This window comes from Stegostoma tigrinum, chromosome 15, assembly GCF_030684315.1.
Source record: "Stegostoma tigrinum isolate sSteTig4 chromosome 15, sSteTig4.hap1, whole genome shotgun sequence".
NCBI classification, from domain to species: Eukaryota; Metazoa; Chordata; class Chondrichthyes; order Orectolobiformes; family Stegostomatidae; genus Stegostoma; species Stegostoma tigrinum.
The window spans coordinates 22,978,499-22,998,316 of NC_081368.1; the positions used below are offsets into that span (position 1 = coordinate 22,978,499).

Consider the following 19,818-nt stretch of genomic DNA (forward strand, 5'->3'; position numbering starts at 1 on the left):
TTTATGCCCTTCTGGTTTCCCTCAAGTATACTCCTACTGCTGTTATACTCAAGGGATTCACTTGATCTCAACTGTCTAGACCTGCCTCCATTGTCCTGACCAGAGTTTCAATATCTCTAGTCATCCTGCCAGCAATGCCCTTCACAACAACAGGAACATACTGGCCCTAAATTTGTTATCTCGCTTTTGAAAGCTTCTCACCTGACAGACATCGTTTTATGCGTGAACAGCCTCCTCCGTCAACTTTTGGAACTTCCTGTCTAACCCCGTAGAAATTTGCCTACCCTCAATTTAGAATTTTAACTTGTGGACCAGGCCGATTTTTTCCGTAACTAATTTAAAACTAACAGAATTATGGTCACTGATCTCAATGCCATAGTCACTTGTCCTATCTTGTTTCGCCAAGAGGAGATCGAATTTTGACCCTTCTCCAGTTGCAGTAAGGTTTCTACTCACATAATCCAACCCCCTTGAAATAACGGACAACATTCCATTAGCCTTCCTGATTACCTGCTGCACCTGCATGTCAACTTTGTGTTTCTGTACAAGCATCACTAAGCCCTTTCTATTGCAGCTTTCTGCAGTTTTTCTCCCCATTTAAAGAGTATCATTTCTTTTCATTTTCCCTTTTCTCACATTCTCCCCCACTGCACTCCATTTAGCAATATTTTGTGCACATACTTATCAATATTGCTCTGTACACTGTTTGTATCCCTCTCAAAACTGCTTTTCTACAGATTTTTCTATCATCTGCAAATTTGACAAGGCATTCACTTCCTTCCAAGTCATTCATATCGTAAATAGTTGTGGTCTTAGCACTGGTCCCTGTGAATCGCCACTGGTTACAGGTCACGGGTCACAAACATGAAAAACAGAAACTCCTTATCCCCATTTGCTGTTTCCTGACCATGAGCCAATTCTCTATTTATGACAACATAATATCATGGGCTCTTCTGACTTAATCTCTTGTGAAGAACCATGTTAAACACCTTCTCAAAGTCCGAATCCAATACATCTACTGGCTCCCCTCTATCCACTTCAGTTGTGACATCCTTGGAAAAACTCCAAAAAAAATCAGCCAGATACGATTTCTCTTTCATGAAGCCAGACTGCTAGGTTAGATTAGGACCTTCTAGATTTGTTCTTACTTCCTTTGTAATTGGTTCCAATACTTTTCCAATGATAGTCATTAGTCTAATCACCTTACAGTTAGCCACTTTTTGCATACTTTTCTTTGTGAATGGGGTGTCACATGAGCAGTTTTCCCAATGAGCTGGTACATGTCCAGAACCAAAGGATTTTTGGAAAATTAAACCAATGCGTCCCTATTTCTGTAGATACCTCCTTTCAGATCCTAGGACACAAGCCATCAGGGTCAAGGGACTTACCTGCCTTTAGTCCCATTAGTTTATCTAATAGTACTTCTTTAGAAATGGTGATGGTAATTAATTTCTCCCCCATATTCTTTAGCATAAATGGGATGTTTGAAGTATTTTTCATGTAAATATTGACGCAAAATCCCTGCTTAACTCCTCTGCCATTTCCTTCCTCCCCAAAACCACCTCGCCAGATTCATTTTCTAAAGAACCTATGTTCATTTTGACACCCTCTTGCTTTTTATGTATTTAAAGGATCTCATTGTCAGTTTGTATATTCCTCACTAATTTGCCTTCTGTTTATTTTTTAGGTCCTTATTATCTTTTTAGAACTCCTTTTCTGAAATCATCCCAGTCTTCAGGGCTATCACTGACTTTGGCCTCCTTACATGCTTTTTCTTTCAACTTTTTAACTCTTAACTTCCTTCGTTAGCCATGGTTAGTTAGAATTTTTGCTCCCTTCTATATTATTGCCCAGAGTCATCAGTTAACTCCTTAAAAGTTAACCAATGCTTGATTACTGTCATTCCTGCTAATCTATTTGTTCAGTTCACTTCAACTAACTACCTTCATTTCATCATAACTCCCTTAAGTTAAAAAGTTGTTTGAGCCAGGTTTCTCACTCTCAAACTGAATATTAAATTCTACTATGTTATAATCACTATTTCCTAGGAAATCTTTTACTCAGAAGCAATTTATCAAACCTGCCTCATTACCCATTACCAGATCCAAGGTAGCCTGCTCCCTGGTTGACTCCATGACAGGTTTCTAGAAACATATCCTTAACGTACTCTTTGAATTTGTCGTAGCTACCCTTTCCAATTTGATTAAACCAATCAAATGAAGCTTCAAGTCAACCACAATTATTCTACTCTTTCTACATGCTCCCATCAATAGTTGATCTATAGCCTTTCGTCAAAGTGGCTACTGTTTGGGGATCTGTACATTACTCATTCAAATATCTTCATTCTTTGGCTGATTTTTACTTCCACCCCAATGGGCCCTTCTTCATCCAAGCTTATAAAATCTCACAACTGTCCTCATTTCATTCCTTATTAACATTGTTACCATTTCCCCACCATTTCATCCTTATCCCCATTTGCTGTTTCCATCCCACCTGTCTCTCCACAACGTCAGATATCCTTGAAGATGAAGTTCCCAGTTTGGATCTCTTTGTAACCACATTTCTGTAGTGGCCGAAATCATATTCATTTGCCTCAATTTGTGGCATCCATTCATCAACCATATTCCAAATGCTTTGAGCATTAAAATATTATTCTATTATTGCATTTCCCTACAGTTTTATGGTTCCTTGGTATAAAATGACATTCACACATTCCGTCTTGTCCCTTTAATTTTTGGTAACAATCAGCCTCATCATCTACCTACTCCTTTACCTTGGATTTTATATACTTTCCATGAAATGAAGCTCCCCTATCCCCAACAATTTAGTTTAAAGTCCTAACTACAGCCCTTGTCATGCAATGCACCAGGACTCTGATCCCAGAATGCTTCAGGTAGAGCACATCCCATCAGAACAGCTCCCTCCATCTGCAGTACTGACGTCAAGAGTGCACGAATCTGAACTGATATCTCCTACACATTTACCTTTTTAATCTCATTGATCCTATGCCAGTTAGCTTGTGGCTCAGATAGTAATCAGGAGATCACTCCCTTTTGAGTGCACTTTCTAATTTAGCCCCTAGCTGTTCACATTCCCTCCTTCTCCCTAAGTCACTAGTACCTACATGGGCCGCAACAAATGAACCTTTCCACTCCCGCTGCAAGTTCCACTGTAGCCCAGATGAGATATCCAGAATCTGGGTACCAAACTGGCCACATAATCTGCAGAACTCCCTCCTGGCCACAGACACCAGGGTCTATTCTTCTGACTGTACTATTCCCAATTACATTTACATTTCTATTTTCCCTCCCACATCCTGATTGGCTCCCTGTATCATGGTGTTGTGGACAGTTTGTTCATCCTCCCTACAACACGAGCACCCTATTCAAATTTACACACAGAACAAGAATCTCAAATTGTTAGATAAACTCAAGGATTGAGACTCCTGCAACACTACTTCCTAGATGCCTGTAGATGCCTCTAGCTGCCTCGCTCATAACTACACCTTCCTGTCTGAACTACATGACTGAATAGGAGATGGTAATGGGATAACATCCCATTTATATTTATGCTCCTTATCTTCCTACACAGGGGTATGTGGAAACTGTCTTAAACTTCTTACCTGAATAGGATTGAGTGGGAAATGTTTGTAAAGGTGTGGGACATCTGTAATTCTGCAAGTGGGCAAAACTTCTGTTTATAATGAAGTGGCCAGGTCAGGGACCTTCTGTTCAAGCTAGACACTTTGGCGGCTTGAAATCGTATTCTGTCACTTCTGCAACTTGAAAATGCATCCTGCCGTTATCAGTCACTTCGCAAACGATCAATGCTGTATCCTGCTCCCTTTATGTTCCGAATGTAGTAATTTTTTTTGTATTAGCTAGTTCATAGAGTATAAAAAGCAGGGATAGTCCACTGTTTGGGGAGAATCACTTATGGAACTCAGCACTCTGTGCCAGGTTGAGTACAGCAATCCTCCACAGCTTGTACTTGCTAAATAATAAAGGCTTGTGTTTTTGTAGCCAGGTCAGTGTCTTGCTATTATATCAAGTCTGCGAGGGTCTCCAAAAACGAATCTGACATTTGGCGCAGCGAGCAGGATTTCAACATTTAGAGAGGTCGCATGTGGAGGACTGAATAAGTGATCGTTCGCGTGTCGGTGGCATGAGACGGACAGGCCCACAAGGTATGATTCACCTTGGTCTCTCTCACTAACCTACCACCCATGCGACCCCTTGTCCCTATGTGGCTCTGTACTGACAGAACCCAGAGACGACTCATGATCTTGGACACTGATACACTAAGTCCAGGAGGTTAGAGTCCCCAGGTCAGTACAGACTGACAAACTAAGTCTGGGAGGTTACAGTCCCTCGGTGTCCGGGGCTTGAGTACCCAGGTAGGCGTCGGGAATTTGGAGGTTAAAGTGCCCCACACAAAGGTCATGACCCTGAAGTAGGTGTAGAGACCAAAGACACCGGAATAGTATACAGAAATAAGTAGGAAGTAAAAACGTTTAAATGGGACAGATGTTGGATAAGTCGGGTGTTGGAACCCCTTTGTATCTGTTATGTTGGGATGACCCTGGGGATACAAACAGAAATCAAGAAATTCCACTTCAGTGTACGTCACAAACTTGGAAAGGGAACTGATTTTCCTCAGTCAGCCAATAAGAGCCACATATAAAGGTGACTTTACCTCTGATGCACTGCCATGTGGATGGATGGAGCGAGCAAACTCATTCAATCCATATGAATTACTCAGTTAAACCAGCACTTTTAGTGACTGCTGCAAGATTACCCCATTATCCGTAGGACAGTCTCTCGGGTGCGTGCTGCCTTACACATGCAATGCAGGATAATTTTTTTTGGCTGAATGGATGGTTAAACACTGATACCTGAATTTAGTTTAAATTCATTTTAATTTTTACAGTCTAAATATGGAAAGAGGAGACAAGAATACTTGATAGCATTTCTAAATTGCCATATAGTTGGATTTTACAAGTTATTCAGTCCCAGTTTGTACAACTCATTTTCTGTACATACTTTTAACTTGGATGCAATTTTCTTTAAAACTGAATTACCCAATAACTTTACCAGATTTTTTCTTACGTTACAATTACTAATGTGGAAATGTTTCTACTGCTTTGAATTTTCATTTTTATCAGTAATGTTTGAAATTTAACTGTCCAGGTTTGTAGCTCAAATGAATTCAAGGAAAATGGATTAATCAATTAACCAAAATCTATCGCCTGACATTCAAAAAGAAATGAACTTGTTACCATCAACATCACTTTTAAACATCACTGTAATGGCATCACTGCATTGCAATGTTTTTAAAGTTGCATTCTACTGCAATAATTCCAAATCAACACTTGTCTTTCAGAGCTCTTCATAATACATCAATGGAAAAATACAGGAGAGAAGAGACACTTAAGGGAGAAGATCTCAGGTTAGTTTCAAGTTTCTTTTACAAATTATAGGGAAAAATGCTTCCTAAAAACCACCACAGTTGAACATGGCGACAGTGAAAGGGAGTGCTGAAGCAGAAAGCTGTTAAAAGAAATTAAAACAATTGACAACAATTGAAACACATACTAAAACACAATTAACACCAAGACCTGAAATTTAGTAAGTTATTTACTCCTACAGGAACTTGACAGTTCTAACAAAAACCGCTACAGATAACCAGCAAGGATACTGAAATGAAATACACCAATAAATGGCAACAACTTCTCAAAAAAACAAACAGTCAAGAGACCAAGAATGTTGAACAGAAATTTACAAAATAATCCCAAGAATTGGTGGCACGTTGCAGGCAAAATCTCTCCTTTTCTGCTCAAAATATTTTATTCCAAAACAACAAATCTTGTTGTATCAAGTAATTGGATTTCACAAATAGTACTTTTTGATTCAACTTAACTGTGCACTGAAATTGATGAAAACAAAAACATGCTTTCTGCCAAACAATGCATTTTGCTTAACACAAATGCGTGAAATACTACAAGTCCTTACTAAAATTACGAAATAAAGGGAATGTCCAAGCAACAAACAGGAATGCCTGATTTTACGCAAGTATATCGTATGCAATAGCCAAAAACCCAATACGAGCTAATTTAGTGTTCAACTGGCACATCTGTTAGAGCCACAGCTGCATTAGTTCCAAAAGTATAAGAACACAACCACCAAAGTCCATACAGTGAAAATGTACTGATGGTCATCTCCCAGTAAAGCCGAACTGACACTTGGGGAAAAAAATTTAATTAATGTACTACAGTTATTTCCCCCATGCAATTTGATCATACGCTAGGTCAAGATTCCAAAACCGTGAAGGATCAATATTTATCATTCATCTCACTGACAGTCTCACACACTTTTTGGGATTTTGAGCACGACTGATGCACTTAAGGCCATTTCCCACAGCATGCCCTCTGCAGTCGATCTGTGGCATTTACAGGCACAGAAAGCAAACACAGCAGTTCAATCAGATGACAAAAAATCCTGCTTGATACAGTCTATACCAGAAACCATGAATAAAATCTTATTCCATGTCAAATCAGATGTACATAAAGCGAGAGAGAACAGAACTCAAGTTTAAAAAGAAATTGAATCTCAAAGGCAGTTAATATTATGAAGAAATGAGACTCCGACCCAAACTTACATTTTCAGTTACCTGAATTTCAAAGTCAGAACTTTATGCAATAAATACAGCAGCCATATGCTTGAGTCTTTAATGGGCAAATACGACAAACTGTGATTTAATCAGCATCTTATGAATCGGCACTCTGGATAAGCCAACAAAAATTATGCACGTAAAATATCAGACGTTTACTGCATTATCGTGATCTGCAAGATGCTTAAGTTGTCAGTTAGAGGTGCAAGTGAGAGGGCTCTCTGCCTATAATTTTATTTAAGGACAGATTGCATTTATTTAAGTAAATCAAGTATGACAATGAGATGCATATCTCCTCCATTATATTAATCACCTAGTGTGTGGTTTTACATTGATTGTGTATGGACCTCTTGATCAACCAGAGCACTCCTAGTGCCATAGGTGCCAGTTAATAGAAGGTTTGTCATACATCAACTTCAGATGCTAATATAGATTTCAGTTGCGTCTACTGACAAGGTACTATTACTGCACAGCCCACGAAGGCACAAGTTAACTTAGATAAATTTTCAGTTGTTTTAAGAAGTTTCTTCATTCACACAGAGTCAGAGTAATACAGCACAGTATTAGGTCCTTCAGCCCAAACTGGTCCATGCTGACCATGGTACCCACTCAGCTAGTCTCAATTGCCCGCATTTGGTCCATATCCCTTTAAATCCTTCCCATCCAACAATCTATCCAAACTTTTTTCAAAACGGTGCTATTGTACCTGCCTCAACTACTTTCTCTGGCAGCCCATTTCATATATGTACCACTGTGTGAAGAGGTTGCCCTTTAGGTCCTTCTTAAATCTTTGCCCTCTCAAATTAAACCTATGCCCTCTAGTTTTCAGTTCCCCATCAGTGGGGAAAAAGACTATATTCATTCATCCTATCAATGCCCTTCATCATAGTATACATCTCAATAAGGTCACCCCTCATTCCCCAACATTCCAAGAAATGAAGTCCTGTTCTGGCCAAACTGCCCCTATAACTCAGGCCTACTAGTCCTGGTAGCATTCTCGTAAATCTTCTTTGGCCATTTCCAGTTTAAATATGCCTTTCCCGTAACAGGGTGACCAAAACTGTTCACAATACTCCCAGTGCAGCCTCACGAACGACTAATACAACTGTAACATAATGTCCCAACTCCTACATTCAATGCCTCGATCGATGAAGGCTAGCAACCTAAATGCCTTCGTCACTACCCTGTCCACTTGCGACTCTGCTTTCAATGAACTATGTACTTATACTGCTAGGTCCTTCTGTTCCACAGCACTCCTCAGGACCTTACCATTTACCGTATAAACCCTACATTGGTTTGACTTTCCAAAGTGCAACTCCTCACACTTATCTGTATTGAATGTCATTTGCCAATCTTCAGCCCACTTTTCCATCTGATCAAGATCCGTCAGTAATTTAACTAAAGCAAAGTAATTTTCTAAGGTATTCCTATAGGTACTTACAATCTCTTTACACATCTGCTCCTCTAGTACCTGCTGACTAACTGGGGAGTCTATGATACAGTCCCAACAGACTGACCACCCCCATTTTGTTTCTAAGTTCTAACCATATGGCCTCATTTGATCGTCCCTTAAGAATATCATCTCTCAGCACAGTTGTAATGTCCTCCCTTATCAAAAGAGCAACTCCCCTTCCTTGCTTGCTTGTACTTCTCTCATGTCTGTAGTTTTAGTATCCTGGAACATTGAGCTGCCAGTTCTCCCCTTCTCGCAGCCATGTTTCTGTTATGGCTATAATATCTCATTACCCAAAGACAATCCATGCTCTTAGCTAAACTGCCTTCCCAGTCAGGCCTCATGCATCGAAATAAATGCAGTTTAAACCAGAAGTCTTTTCTGTCCCATTACTATGTCCCTGGCTAACCGGAATAGACATTGAGATTTGAAACAATGATGGATGACGGTTTTACAATTGTTCTCAATGCAAAATCCAGACTGGTGCATATTGTTAATCTGAATTATGAAAATCAAACAATATTCAATTACACTGATTTTATTTACTCCTTTGCCACTGCTGAAGGCATTTTGGTGATTAGAAAAGGGCAAAGAATTAAAGTTAACAAGGTACATAAGGGACCATTTGGGTATTGTTTAGAAAACAGATACAACTTAGTGAAGGTCTCCTAATGTTATGTTTGGCAATTGTCAGGGCAAGTCACAGAATGTAACCTGTATTTTAAAACATATGCGTTCAGCATGCATTCATCCTGCTGAATGTATACACTTGCCTTGGTCACTTTGCCTTGTGTTCCTCTTTCCTGGAACTGACAGATAGCTAGTGGAGGATCCAAAATCATAAGAGATTTACAGATGGTGGCTGGGACAAAGACAGCTTTGTAATGAGGTCTGGGAACTCAAGGTGATAAATGAAACACAATGAAAAACAGATAGACAATTTGGAGCATGCACTATGTTTCATAGTGTTGGTCTTATGCCATGCCTCTCCCTTCTCTTTACTAAATGCAAGGATTAATCACTATTGTTTAGTATCTCTTCACATTTTATCAGTGTCTTCTCTCATTTCCCCACATATTTTCCTTTCACCAGATGCAACATTTTTGGCCCAATGTTAATCCATGTTTCCTGTGCGCTGTCAAATCTCTTACATTCTTATTCTCTCCAATTCATTTCTCACAGTAACCTCTACTTCAGCAGTGTCTCTCAACCAATACTCTAAGCAAAACCTGCACCCTACCATCTTGCCTTGCTCTGTTATAGTGTAAAACAAAGTAGCAGGCTTGCAACTATTCATTACAATCAAATTAATCATCAAACATTCGTGTCAATGACCGAGACAGCAGCTCCATGATCAAAACTTTCCACACAAAAACACACTGTTTTCTGATTTTTCTCTGTAATAAAGTATCACAACTATGCATTAAATCTATTATTCTATGTTCTATGTAAATCATCACAATTACTTGCTCACAGACGGCACAGAACTATTCTGCACGATACCAAGGTCTAACTACAGATTTCACACACTGAAAGGCAAAATGGACGTGAACAGAGAGAAAAAAACTTGCATTTTCTGGTCTCTGCAAGGGGCATGACAGCTGTTTCACGCACATTAAGCAGTCTTCAATGCCAGGATTCTCTGTAGAGGGCACATGCATGCGCTCAGTATAATAGTGCTCTTTTGATATTCACCATGGTTGCTCAGAAGCATAAATTCAGTTCCTAGGCTCATGAAAATGGGCACCAAAATGATGATAACGGCAACAGGTATCCACAGAAATGTATCAGAGATAATGGGAACTGCAGATGCTGGAGATTCCAAGATAATAAAATGTGAGGCTGGATGAACACAGCAGGCCAAGCAGCATCTCAGGAGCACAAAAGCTGACGTTTCGGGCCTAGACCCTTCATCAGAGAGGGGGATGGGGGGAGGGAACTGGAATAAACAGGGAGAGAGGGGGAGGCGGACCGAAGATGGAGAGTAAAGAAGATAGGTGGAGAGAGTGTAGGTGGGGAGGTAGGGAGGGGATAGGTCAGTCCAGGGAAGACGGACAGGTCAAGGAGGTGGGATGAGGTTAGTAGGTAGATGGGGGTGCGGCTTGGGGTGGGAGGAAGGGATGGGTGAGAGGAAGAACCGGTTAGGGAGGCAGAGACAGGTTGGACTGGTTTTGGGATGCAGTGGGTGGGGGGGAAGAGCTGGGCTGGTTGTGTGGTGCAGTGGGGGGAGGGGACGAACTGGGCTGGTTGAGGGATGCAGTAGGGGAAGGGGAGATTTTGAAACTGGTGAAGTCCACATTGATACCATATGGCTGCAGGGTTCCCAGGCGGAATATGAGTTGCTGTTCCTGCAACCTTCGGGTGGCATCATTGTGGCAGTGCAGGAGGCCCATGATGGACATGTCATCAAGAGAATGGGACGGGGAGTGGAAATGGTTTGCGACTGGGAGGTGCAGTTGTTTTTTGCGAACTGAGCGGAGGTGTTCTGCAAAGCGGTCCCCAAGCCTCCGCTTGGTTTCCCCAATGTAGAGGAAGCCGCACCGGGTACAGTGGATGCAGTATACCACATTGGCAGATGTGCAGCTGAACCTCTGCTTGATGTGGAATGTCATCTTGGGGCCTGGGATGGGGGTGAGGGAGGAGGTGTGGGGACAAGTGTAGCATTTCCTGCGGTTGCAGGGGAAGGTGCCGGGTGTGGTGGGGTTGGAGGGCAGTGTGGAGCGAACAAGGGAGTCACGGAGAGAGTGGTCTCTCCGGAAAGCAGACAGGGGAGGGGATGGAAAAATGTCTTGGGTGGTGGGGTCGGATTGTAAATGGCGGAAGTGTCGGAAGATAATGCGTTGTATCCGGAGGTTGGTAGGGTGGTGTGAGAGAACGAGGGGGATCCTCTTGGGGCGGTTGTGGCGGGGGCGGGGTGTGAGGGATGGGTCGCGGGAAATGCGGGAGACGCGGTCAAGGGCGTTCTCGATCACCGTGGGGGGAAAGTTGCGGTCCTTAAAGAACTTGGACATCTGGGATGTGCGGGAGTGGAATGTCTTGTCGTGGGAGCAGATGCGGCGGAGGCGGAGGAATTGGGAATAGGGGATGGAATTTTTGCAGGAGGGTGGGTGGGAGGAGGTGTATTCTAGGTAGCTGTGGGAGTCGGTGGGCTTGAAATGGACATCAGTTACAAGCTGGTTGCCTGAGATGGAGACTGAGAGGTCCAGGAAGGGGAGGGATGTGCTGGAGATGGCCCAGGTGAACTGAAGGTTGGGGTGGAAGGTGTTGGTGAAGTGGATGAACTGTTCGAGCTCCTCTGGGGAGCAAGAGGCGGCGCCGATACAGTCATCAATGTACCGGAGGAAGAGGTGGGGTTTGGGGCCTGTGTAGGTGCGGAAGAGGGACTGTTCCACGTAACCTACAAAGAGGCAGGCATAGCTGGGGCCCATGCGGGTGCCCATGGCCACCCCCTTAGTCGGTTACACCATTCACGACCTCATCACCTCAGGGGACCTCCCACCCACAGCCTCCAACCTCACTGTTCCCCAACCCCGCACGGCCCGTTTCTATCTCCTTCCCAAAATCCACAAACCTGCCTGCCCTGGTCGACCCGTCGTCTCAGCCTGCTCCTGCCCCACCGAACTCATCTCCACCTATCTGGACTCCATTTTCTCCCCTTTGGTCCAGGAACTCCCCACCTACGTCCGTGACACCACCCACGCCCTCCACCTCCTCCAGGACTTCCAATTCCCTGGCCCCCAACACCTCATATTCACCATGGGCGTCCAGTCCCTGTACACCTGCATTCCGCATGGAGATGGCCTCAAGGCCCTCCGCTTCTTCCTGTCCGGCAGGCCCGACCAGTCCCCCTCCACCGACACTCTCATCCGCCTAGCTGAACTCGTCCTCACACTCAACAACTTCTCTTTTGACTCCTCCCACTTCCTACAGACTAAGGGGGTGGCCATGGGCACCCGCATGGGCCCCAGCTATGCCTGCCTCTTTGTAGGTTACGTGGAACAGTCCCTCTTCCGCACCTACACAGGCCCCAAACCCCATCTCTTCCTCCGGTACATTGATGACTGTATCAGCGCCGCCTCTTGCTCCCCAGAGGAGCTCGAACAGTTCATCCACTTCACCAACACCTTCCACCCCAACCTTCAGTTCACCTAGGCCATCTCCAGCACATCCCTCACCTTCCTGGACCTCTCAGTCTCCATCTCAGGCAACCAGCTTGTAACTGATGTCCATTTCAAGCCCACCGACTCCCACAGCTACCTAGAATACACCTCCACCCACCCACCCTCCTGCAAAAATTCCATCCCCTATTCCCAATTCCTCCGCCTCCGCCGCATCTGCTCCCACGACAAGACATTCCACTCCCGCACATCCCAGATGTCCAAGTTCTTTAAGGACCGCAACTTTCCCCCCACGGTGATCGAGAACGCCCTTGACCGCGTCTCCCGCATTTCCCGCGACACATCCCTCACACCCCGCCCCCGCCACAACCGCCCCAAGAGGATCCCCCTCGTTCTCTCACACCACCCTACCAACCTCCGGATACAACGCATTATCCTCCGACACTTCCGCCATTTACAATCCTACCCCACCACCCAAGACATTTTTCCATCCCCTCCCCTGTCTGCTTTCCGGAGAGACCACTCTCTCCGTGACTCCCTTGTTCGCTCCACACTGCCCTCCAACCCCACCACACCCGGCACCTTCCCCTGCAACCGCAGGAAATGCTACACTTGTCCCCACACCTCCTCCCTCACCCCCATCCCAGGCCCCAAGATGACATTCCACATCAAGCAGAGGTTCAGCTGCACATCTGCCAATGTGGTATACTGCATCCACTGTACCCGGTGCGGCTTCCTCTACATTGGGGAAACCAAGCGGAGGCTTGGGGACCGCTCTGCAGAACACCTCCGCTCAGTTCGCAAAAAACAACTGCACCTCCCAGTCGCAAACCATTTCCACTCCCCCTCCCATTCTCTTGATGACATGTCCATCATGGGCCTCCTGCACTGCCACAATGATGCCACCCGAAGGTTGCAGGAACAGCAACTCATATTCCGCCTGGGAACCCTGCAGCCATATGGTATCAATGTGGACTTCACCAGTTTCAAAATCTCCCCTTCCCCTACTGCATCCCTCAACCAGCCCAGTTCGTCCCCTCCCCCCACTGCACCACACAACCAGCCCAGCTCTTCCCCCCCACCCACTGCATCCCAAAACCAGTCCAACCTGTCTCTGCCTCCCTAACCGGTTCTTCCTCTCACCCATCCCTTCCTCCCACCCCAAGCCGCACCCCCCGCTACCTACTAACCTCATCCCACCTCCTTGACCTGTCCGTCATTCCCTGGACTGACCTATCCCCTCCCTACCTCCCCACCTACACTCTCTCCACCTATCTTCTTTACTCTCCATCTTCGGTCCGCCTCCCCCTCTCTCCCTATTTATTCCAGTTCCCTCCCCCCATCCCCCTCTCTGATGAAGGGTCTAGGCCCGAAACGTCAGCTTTTGTGCTCCTGAGATGCTGCTTGGCCTGCTGTGTTCATCCAGCCTCACATTTTATCATCTTGGAATCTCCAGCATCTGCAGTTCCCATTATCTCTGATACTATTTTAACCTCACTGCGAAGCCTCTTCCAGGGATGCCTAACCTGAAGAAGTTACCCTCCTCCCTCCGGACCAACCTCAGGGAATCTCTCTCCCATTGCAACTCTCTTGTAATCTCTTCGGCCTTGAAACTGCTCGACCATGTCCTGAAGCAAACCAGGTACCACAGCCACATCACCTTCCTCAGCACCTGCCTACGGAACCAGATCATCCCCAAGGGACTACAGTCCACATTTCAGCCTTCCCAATTTGGCCCCAACCGTGACCACCTCTACACCCAGAATATTCAGACCCTTCAGAAGCGTTTCTCCCTGCGAGTCCTGAAACAGACACTTGCAGCCATGCGCCGGCACCTCCAGGCACTGCAATCCAGCCTGCCCCAGCTCAGAGCCTCCCTCTCCCAGACCTGCAAGGGACCCCTGCTGTTTTTTATCCTCCGCAGGATCCACAGACTGAACACCCAGTTCCACTCAGCTTTACTGGACACCAAAAATCGTAAGTACAACCAACTCACTGGCCCCTGCCACCCACAAGAGGATTCCTGCGCCTCCCAAATCCCGACTCTGTCCCTGCCCCTCCCCCACCATGCACCCGCCGCCATTGACCATGAGGACACGGCCGGAGACCCCACCGATGACGTCACATCGGCCTCCGCCGGCCACAGAACTTCCGGAACCGCTGCTGCAGTCACCACCTCCACGTCCAGGTACTACAGCCCACACACCACCCTCACCTCAGCTGCTGCCGCCCACCCCGATCCTCCCACCGCCGACGGAACCCCGCCCACGGCCGACGCCGACGGAACCCCGCCCACGGCCGACGCCGACGGAACCCCGCCCACGGCCGACGCCGACGGAACCCTGCCCACGGCCGACGCCGACGGAACCCCGCCCACGGCCGACGGAACCCCGCCCACGGCCGACGACATCATCGCTCCGCCCACAACCTCCACAGCCTGCAACCCCAGAGGAGACAGCCACCCTGAGCCCTGCCGAATCTTCACCATCCCCCCAGACCTCCCACTGACTGAGGACGAACGGTCAGTCCTGAGCAAGGGGCTCACCTTTGTCCCCCTACAACCACACATCAACGAATACCAGTCACGGTCGGACATAGAGCAGTTTTTCCGCCGTCTTCGCCTGCATGCCTACTTCTTCAACCGGGAACCCAACCCTCCTTCCACTGACCCCTTCACCCGCTTCCAACACAAGTCCTCCTCCTGGACACCACCCCCAGGCCTCCTACCCTCCCTCGACCTCTTCATCTCCAACTGCCATCGAGACATTAACCGCCTCAACCTCTCCACCCCTCTCACCCACTCCAACCTCTCCCCCGCAGAACGGGCAGCCCTCCGCTCCCTCCGCTCCAACCCCAACCTCACCATCAAACCCGCAGACAAGGGTGGCGCAGTGGTAGTATGGCGTACTGACCTCTACATCGCCGAGGCCAGACGCCAACTCTCCGACACCACCTCCTACCGCCTCCTCGATCATGACCCCACACCCGAGCACCAAACCATCATCTCCAACACCATTCATGACCTCATCACCTCAGGGGACCTCCCACCCACAGCCTCCAACCTCATTGTTCCCCAACCCCGCACAGCCCGTTTCTATCTCCTTCCCAAAATCCACAAACCTGCCTGCCCTGGTCGACCCATCGTCTCAGCCTGCTCCTGCCCCACCGAACTCATCTCCACCCATCTGGACTCCATTTTCTCCCCTTTGGTCCAGGAACTCCCCACCTATGTCCGTGACACCACCCACGCCCTCCACCTCCTCCAGGACTTCCAATTCCCTGGCCCCCAACACCTCATATTCACCATGGACGTCCAGTCCCTGTACACCTGCATTCCGCATGGAGATGGCCTCAAGGCCCTCCGCTTCTTCCTGTCCCGCAGGCCCGACCAGGCCCCCTCCACCGACACTCTCATCCGCCTAGCGGAACTCGTCCTCACACTCAACAACTTCTCTTTTGACTCCTCCCACTTCCTACAGACTAAGGGGGTGGCCATGGGCACCCGCATGGGCCCCAGCTATGCCTGCCTCTTTGTAGGTTACGTGGAACAGTCCATCTTCCGCACCTACACAGGCCCCAAACCCCACCTCTTCCTCCGGTACATTGATGACTGTATTGGCGCCGCCTCTTGCTCCCCAGAGGAGCTCGAACAGTTCATCCACTTCACCAACACCTTCCACCCCAACCTTCAGTTCACCTGGGCCATCTCCAACACATCCCTCACCTTCCTGGACCTCTCAGTCTCCATCTCAGGCAACCAGCTTGTAACTGATGTCCATTTCAAGCCCACCGACTCCCACAGCTACCTAGAATACACCTCCTCCCACCCACCCTCCTGCAAAAACTCCATCCCCTATTCCCAATTCCTCCGCCTCCGCCGCATCTGCTCCCACGATAAGACATTCCACTCCCGCACATCCCAGATGTCCAAGTTCTTTAAGGACCGCAACTTCCCCCCCACGGTGATTGAGAACGCCCTTGACCGCGTCTCCCGCATTTCCCGCGACACATCCCTCACACCCCGCCCCCGCCACAACCGCCCCAAGAGGATCCCCCTCGTTCTCACACACCACCCTACCAACCTCCGGATACAACGCATTATCCTCCGACACTTCCGCCATTTACAATCCGACCCCACCACCCAAGACATTTTTCCATCCCCACCCCTGTCTGCTTTCCGGAGAGACCACTCTCTCCGTGACTCCCTTGTTCGCTCCACACTGCCCTCCAACCCCACCACACCCGGCACCTTCCCCTGCAACCGCAGGAAATGCTACACTTGTCCCCACACCTCCTCCCTCACCCCCATCCCAGGCCCCAAGATGACATTCCACATTAAGCAGAGGTTCACCTGCACATCTGCCAATGTGGTATACTGCATCCACTGTACCCGGTGCGGCTTTCTCTACATTGGGGAAACCAAGCGGAGGCTTGGGGACCGCTTTGCAGAACACCTCCGCTCAGTTCGCAACAAACAACTGCACCTCCCAGTCGCAAACCATTTCCACTCCCCCTCCCATTCTCTTGATGACATGTCCATCATGGGCCTCCTGCACTGCCACAATGATGCCACCCGAAGGTTGCAGGAACAGCAACTCATATTCCGCCTGGGAACCCTGCAGCCATATGGTATCAATGTGGACTTCACCAGTTTCAAAATCTCCCCTTCCCCCACTGCATCCCTAAACCAGCCCAGTTCATCCCCTCCCCCCACTGCACCACACAACCAGCCCAGCTCTTCCCCCCCACCCACTGCATCCCAAAACCAGTCCAACCTGTCTCTGCCTCCCTAACCGGTTCTTCCTCTCACCCATCCCTTCCTCCCACCCCAAGCCGCACCCCCAGCTACCTACTAACCTCATCCCACCTCCTTGACCTGTCCGTCTTCCCTGGACTGACCTATCCCCTCCCTACCTCCCCACCTACACCCTCTCCACCTATCTTCTTTGCTCTCCATCTTCGGTCCGCCTCCCCCTCTCTCCCTATTTATTCCAGTTCCCTCCCCCCATCCCCCTCTCTGATGAAGGGTCTAGGCCCGAAATGTCAGCTTTTGTGCTCCTGAGATGCTGCTTGGCCTGCTGTGTTCATCCAGCCTCACATTTTATCATCTTGGAATCTCCAGCATCTGCAGTTCCCATTATCTCTGAAGGATAACAGTTATCTTTTCACTCTTTAGCCCTGAAACCCAAGGACTGGAAACAGTGAAGATGAAGAATGCAATTAAGCTGCTTGCAGATGTAACCTTAACACACTGGGTGGTGCTGTGTAGCAATTTTTGTTTTCTTTTAAGAAACACCACCCTGCGGGTGAAATGTGTACTGCAGAAGGTAGACCTCATAACTCAAATGAAGTTACGACTGGAACTTTTAACTTTTGTTACATAGAAAAATATATCAACAGGTCAGGCAGCAGAGGAGCAGGAAAGTTGCCATTTCGCTTTGGGATCCATCTTCAGGAATGGGGAGGGGCAAGGAAGGTTAGAAAGAAATAGAATGGAGGGTGGGGCTGGAGAAGCTAGGTGGAATGGTGACAAGTGAGTACACAATGGGAGTGACGGGGATTGGTCTGTGAGATGGGAGAGAAGATGAACAGGTTGCGTCAGGTCAGGAAGGCAGGGATGAAAGGGAGAGTTGGGCATAGGTTGAGGCCGGGATGTGGAGATTTTAAAACTGGTGATTTCCATGTTCAGGCCATTGGGCTGTAAGCTCCCCAGGCAGAATGAGGTGTTGCTCCTCCAGTTTGTGGGTGGTGTCATTGTGACAATGGAGGCAGCCCAGGATGGCCATGTCACCCAGGAAGTGGGAGGGAAAGCTGGAATGGTTGGCAACTGGAAGGTGTTGTCATTTGTCGTGTACAGAGCGCAGACACTCTGCAAAACAGTATGAGAGTCTATATTTGGTCTCACCGATGTAGACGAGGCCACATTGGGAGTTGCAGGTACAGTAGACCAAGGCCTTGGGGCGCAGACAATGGGGAATTCTGTCTTTATTTTGTTAGGGGGAGGGGACATGATGGCAGAAGTGCAGGAAACGCAAGAGATGTGGCATTTTCGATTATGGGGAGGGCTGGGGTTACAGTTCTTGAAATATTTCTCTCTCAACCGCATCACTCGCATTTCCTGCACCTCTGCCCTCACATCCCCTCACCCCAAAAATAAAGACAGAATCCCCACTGTCCTCATATCACCCCAACAACCTCTGCATCTCACATATCTTTCTCTGCCACTTCCACCACCTACAATCCGACCCCACAACCAAAACGATATTTCCCTCCCACCCCTATCTGCCTTTCATACAGGCCATTCTCTCCACACCTCCCTCATCCACTCCACACAAAACCATCCGCCGCCAGCACCTTTCCCTGCAATCGCAGGAAGTGCTACACCTGCCCCTTTACAAAGAAACCTACAGCACAAGAACAGGCCCTTCGGCCCTCCCAGCCTGCGCTGATCAAGATCCTCTGTCTAACCTGTCATCTATTTTCTAACGGTCTGTGTCCATTTGCTCCCTGCCCATCCATGCACCTGTCCAAATATATCTTAAAAGATGCTAACGTGTCAGCGTCTACCACCTCCGCTGGCAATGCGTTCCAGGCACCCACCACCCTTTGTGTAAAGAACTTTCCACGCATATCTCCCTTAAACTTTCCTCCTCTCACTTTGAACTCATGACCCCTAGTAATCGAGTCCCCCAATCTGGGAAAAAGCTTTTTGCTATCCACCCGGTCTATATCCCTCATGATTTTGTAGAACTCAATCAGGTCCCCCCTCAATCTCCGTCTTTCTAATGAAAATAATCCTAATCTATTCAACCTCTCTTCATAGCTAGCACCCTCCATACCATGCAACATCCTGGTGAACCTCCTCTGCACCCTCTCCAAAGCATCCACATCCTTTTGGTAATGTGGCAACCAGAACCGTACACAGTACTCCAAATGTGGCCAAACCAAAGTCCTATACAACTGCAACATGACCTGCCAACTCTTGTACTCAATACCCCGCCCAATGTAGGAAAGCATGCCATATGCCTTCTTGACCACCCTACTGACCTGTGTTGTCACCTTCAGGGAACAATGGACCTGAACACCCAGATCTCTCTGGTTCATCAATTTTCCCTAGGACTTTTCCATTTACTGTATAGTTCACCCTTGAATTTGATCTTCCAAAATGCATCACCTCACATTTGCCCGGACTGAACTCCATCTGCCATTTATCTGCCCAACTCTCCAGGCTATCTATATTCTGCTGTAACTTCTGACAGTCCCCTTCACTATCAGCTACTCCACCAATCTTCATGTCATCAGCAAACTTGATCAGACCACCTACACCTTCCTCCAGATCATTTACATATATCACAAACAACAGTGGTCCCAGCACAGATCCCTGTGGAACACCACTGGTTACAAGTCTCCAATTTGAGAAACTCCCTTCTACTACTACCGTCTGTCTCCTGTTGCCCAGCCAGTGTTTTTTATCCATCTAGCTAGCACACCCTAGACCCCATGTAACTTCACTTTCTCCATCAGCCTGCCATGGGGAACCTTATCAAACACCTTAGTGAAGTCCATTTATATGACATC

The 19,818-nt window shown here is 47.5% G+C and overlaps 1 protein-coding gene across 2 annotated transcripts in view; it reads right to left on the reverse strand.

Annotated features, from left to right (window-relative positions):
• atrx (ATRX chromatin remodeler) overlaps window positions 1-19,818 on the reverse strand; it is a 233,303-nt gene that overhangs the window by 192,980 nt on the left and 20,505 nt on the right. The gene's annotated exons all lie outside the window — the stretch shown is intronic.